Below are 5,000 nucleotides of genomic sequence, written 5' to 3' on the forward strand. Positions count from 1 at the left end.
ACCAGTTTCTATCTCATGTTTATTACCCTTTTGTTCCTTTTTTGAAGGGCATTGTGAGCAAATTTTTTTCATCCACTTTTGTTCTTATTTCAGTGTCTTAATTTCTTCCTGCCAGTCCTCATAAGATTCAGAGTTCGACAGTCACTACTTAACTCGGAATATTATATTCTTAAGCCTGAGTCGATCTTCCTGACATACACACAAGTTAGAGTTTACAAATAATGAGTCTTGCAATTAAGGGAAGCTTGCATAACTGATGACACGGTGAGGGAGTGGGTGAGTACATACAAACATGCCGATGGTCACGTGAACTACGGTGACTCGCGGCAGCGCAGGTGCTCCCTCAGTTCCCGGCCGCACGTTGCTCCTTGAACGTCACTGGTCGTTAGGGGGAAGTGGGGAAGGTCGTAGGTTCGTCGTCCCCAGTGCCTCGTCATCTTGATCATCGTGGGCGTGCGGGAGGAGGGAACAGGGAGTTGGGAAATGGGAGGGACATGAGGCAAGGAGGGAGAGGAGGAGTGAGTACATAGGAATACAGTATATAGACTAGACAAATAGTAACAGACCCTTAGCTTCCTCTCTTGCAGTCCCAGAAACTAATACTAACTGGAGCTTCGTTTGGGGAGGGTACTTTGTAAGGGACGGATGGAAATGAGAGGGAATATGGTGGAAAGGAAAAAAAGTATATGGTCTGTGCAGGAAGAGACTTGGTACTAGGGTGTCTGAGTCATGGTTGCCTACATGGAGGGGTGGGCTATTGAAGGGCATCTCTCAGCATAGAGGGAAAGGCGAGGGTGACAGGAAGGAAGGGTTTAGCCTCCAGCAAGGTGCCCGCCCCGTCCTTGGCGCCCCGAGGTTGACGATCACTGCCCGCTGTCTGGCTTCAGGAGTGAGACTGGGGAGGTATAAGAGAGAAGAAAAGAGATAAGGAAGAGGGATATGTAAGACTCTCTCTCTCTCTCTCTCTCTCTCTCTCTCTCTCTCTCTCTCTCTCTCTCTCTCTCTCTCTCTCTCTCTCTCTCTCTCTCTCTCTCTCTCTCTCTGCTTCTTCTACAGCTTCTGTACTGTTACTATTTCTACTATTGCAACTACTGCTGCCACTACTGCACTACTACATAATCCTCTCTGTAGAAGTAAATGAAGTTATTCCCTACGTGTGTGTGTCTATGTGTGTGTGTGTGTGTGTGTGTGTGTGTGTGTGTGTAGCACCTGGGTCGTCTACTCCCCTCTTCTCCAAGGCCCGCCGTCTCGCTGGCTGCCTCTTTCGGACAGCGAGCAGAGGAAAGTGTCTCTGACGTGAAATTTTTCGTGATTACGGGGAGCAGCCCCTCAGTGCCGCCCTCCGCCCGAGTGTCTCTCCAGCCGAGTGTCTATTTTGTCTTTCTTATCTCCTTGTGACCAGTGGGTGAGGGCGCGCCTGGCTGGAGCATGTCCCCGGGTCGGTGCTCACCCATGCTGGAGGACGACTTGACTTGAGTACTACTTCCTCGCGACCCCCAAATTTGCTTGTTTTGTTTTTTTTTCGCTCCCACTCCCCATTTTCTCATCGTCGCGTGTTCCTGGAAGATGGTGAGAGGTTACTTCACTTAATTTCCTCGTAAAAGAATAATTTCCCTCTAAATAAGAATCGCTTTTTACATCATGATTTCAGGAAACACTGGATTTTTTTCATATATATTTTTTTTCAGAAGAGAAAAGACTTAAGGCTGTGCTGCCTCGACAAGTGGAGGAGGCTTGAGAAGGTTGAGGGTCTGGGAGGGATAACCCAGAGAAAGAGAAAGAGAGAAAGAGGGAGGGAGAGAATGCGAGGGAGTGAGGGACAGAAAAGCGTTGTAATTGTGTGTGCTTTAATCAGACTCAGGACGTGTGTTTTCAGTGTGTGTTTTCAGCTTGTGTTCTGAGCATTAATTTGTCTTTCTGGCAAGTGTGGCTGAAGCGTGAATGTAGCTTCTTGGCAAACAGCTGAGGTGGTCTCCTAAATTGGTTGTCTCCGGTCGCTTCTCGTTTACACGGAGGAGGGAAAGTTTTGTACGTTGCGCGTGTCTTGTGGAGCAAACGTTTGCCTCTCGCGGGTTTTGTGTCCTTGGAATCTCTAAGTGTATTTACCTTTTTAGTCTCCAGCATATGACTTGTATGATCTTACTCCGAACTTCTGTGTGTGTGTGTGTGTGTGTGTGTGTGTGTGTGTGTGTGTGTGTGTGTTGAGGGAGTTTAGTTTCTCTCTCTCTCTCTCTCTCTCTCTCTCTCTCTCTCTCTCTCTCTCTCTCTCTCTCTCTCTCTCTCTCTCTCTCTCTCTCTCTCTCTCTCTCTGTGTGTGTGTGTGTGTGTGTGTGTGTGTGTGTGTGTGTGTGTCTAGTGTGCATGGGCAAGTAAGCTTTTGTGTATTCGGCACCTCGCTGGGTCGGGGACGTATCGGGGCCAGGCGTTATTGACGGGGCGAGGCAAGGCAATACGCCGCCCATGTGCCGCCCGCCGCAGCCACATCGACGCGTAAAGAAACGACACAGGCAATGGCTGAGACCTGAATGGGGTGAGGTCGTTACGTCTTCCCCACTTCTTCCCCTTCTTTCCTCCTCAATTTCGCTTTTTCCTCCGTTTTTTCTACCCATTTCTCACTCTTCTTGCCCTTTTCTACCCTCCTCAATCTTCTATTCTTCCCCAAATGGTTATCTTTTTTCTTCCTTTCTTACCCTTCTTTCTTTTCAGTGTCTTTTTCCTTTTATTCTTCCTGTCTTCTAGTCTTCCTTTCTTCACAGTGTTTCTTCTTTCCCTTTTTTGCTATCCATTGCCTCTCTGTTACCATCATGCCATCATCCCTTCATATCCCTTTCCCACAAATTCTCAAGCACCTCTTTATTCCTCTCTATATTTTCCTTTTCTCCCCTGCCAAGTTACACATTTCCATTTACAGGACCACACCACACCCTTCAGCCTGCCCAACGCCCCTGCCGTTGCCCTCCTTTCCAGCTGCCGCCTCCCCTCCTCCCTGGTGAGTGTTGGCGGGTGATAACGTGCTTCCCTCCTCTCACGCCCAACACTCTTCACCATCTTTCCTCCTTATTCCCCAACCCACAGACGCATCCCTGCCATCCTCTGATTCCTTGGCTTTCTTCTATGTTCTTTTTTTCTCTCTTCCTCTTTCCGTTCTTTCTTTTGTGGTTATTTATTTGTATAGTTAGTTTTGTTACAAGTTATGCGTCCTCCATGGTCTGCTCCTGGAGTGTTTAGAGTATTACGCTTCAGGATATAAGGATTTAAGATCCGTCCCTATTGCCCCTGCAATGAAAGTGCTTATTGATGCTGATGTATGTACAGAAAATTAAGCAAAAGTGTTTGAGTAGGAGTACAGAGTTTCGTTGAAGAGTACATATCCTGGAGCTTAAAATACTACACATACATTTTTCCCCAACTCTTTGACACAAACACAGACACGCCACTGATGTAAGCACGAAAATCTCTATTGCTGATTCACAAGTACTGTGGAACGAAGACAGGAAAAAAAATTACTCCATAGATGTGTAAACTACATATTCTTTTCACCGCTGTTCATTGTCAGTTACGAATGTCACTAGTATAGACAAAAATCATCAAAATCCATTTACGAAACATACTAAAACGTACTAAAAAAATCTAAGAAAGTTTGCAGCATGTGATGGAAGGAAGGAAAGATTGGACAGTGAAGGAGGCTAAGGTCCACAATCTAGGAATTCGTGGTTTTCATCGCAGACACGAACCTTGTCACACCACTAGCGTATCAATGAGCCTGTCTACCCGTACGTCTCGCCGTGATGGTATGTGAGCTGCAGACCCACGCACGGTGACACATTAGGGTACAGAGAAGCGCAGGAAACTCGGCAATATTTGAGCTGTAGAAACTTGTCATATCAGTGTTTGTATTAGTGATAGGAATGGAAAGAAGAGGAGGACCCGGTATTGCAAATTAGGAACACTTGTGCTATAATTACTGTGCTTGGAATATAAATGTGTGTGTCGAAAGAAATCATTCATGTAAAATTGATCAAATAATACGGGTAATATTGCTTTCCCTTCCTTCCATAGTGTGTGTGTGTGTGTGTGTGTGTGTGTGTGTGTGTGTGTGTGTGTGTGTGTGTGTGTGTGTGTGTGTGTGTGTGTGTGTGTGTGTGTGTGTGTGTGTGTGTGTGTGTGTGTGTGTGTGTGTGTGTGTGTGTGTGTGTGTGTGTGTGTGTGTGTGTGTGTGTGTGTGTGTGTGTGTGTGTGTGTGTGTGTGTATGTGTGTGTGACCTCAAGTTACTAAGCTATGAACCAAAATGACTCACACGCTTTTTCATCCTCATCATTTGCCCAACCGAGTAGAGAGAGAGAGAGAGAGAGAGAGAGAGAGCTTTCTGCCCATTAGACCAAGTGACGTATCGAGCGTTACTGTAAATAATTGAAGGCAAACAAATATATAATGTTTGTATACTCGGCATATGTAAACGGGTCGATAGATTAATAGATGCAGCCGCCGCCTCATCGCCTTTCAGCACCAGTGTATACATCTTAATGCAAAGGCGTCACACCCTAATGCCGGCAGATTAATATCCATGAGTGATGGTACAAGTGGCCATGGCCGTGGTGATGGTGGTGGCGGTGGTGGTGGTGATGGTAGTAGTAGTAGTTGTAGTAGTGGTGGTGGTTGATCTATATATCACTTTTGTCAATACTTCATTCACCTCTTCCTTTTACCATCAGTACTCTCTCTCTCTCTCTCTCTCTCTCTCTCTCTCTCTCTCTCTCTCTCTCTCTCTCTCTCTCTCTCTCTTTTCTCTGCAGAATTACAAAATAAAGGCCAGTTTTACGTTATTCAAAATATTTCAGGATCGAAGGTATCTCTCTCTCTCTCTCTCTCTCTCTCTCTCTCTCTCTCTCTCTCTCTCTCTCTCTCTCTCTCTCTCTCTCTCTCTCTCTCTCTCTCTCTCTCTCTCTCTCTCTCTCTCTCTCTCTCTCTCTCTCTCTCTCTCTCGTCCCCCTGTGCAATA

General features: G+C 46.3%; 1 protein-coding gene across 3 annotated transcripts in view; it reads left to right on the top strand.

The window, feature by feature from the left end:
- Nucleotides 1–5,000, top strand: part of LOC123517520 — a 328,170-nt gene that overhangs the window by 164,215 nt on the left and 158,955 nt on the right. The window lies entirely within an intron of this gene.

The sequence above is a fragment of the Portunus trituberculatus genome, chromosome 42 (assembly GCF_017591435.1).
Source record: "Portunus trituberculatus isolate SZX2019 chromosome 42, ASM1759143v1, whole genome shotgun sequence".
Classification (NCBI taxonomy): domain Eukaryota; kingdom Metazoa; phylum Arthropoda; class Malacostraca; order Decapoda; family Portunidae; genus Portunus; species Portunus trituberculatus.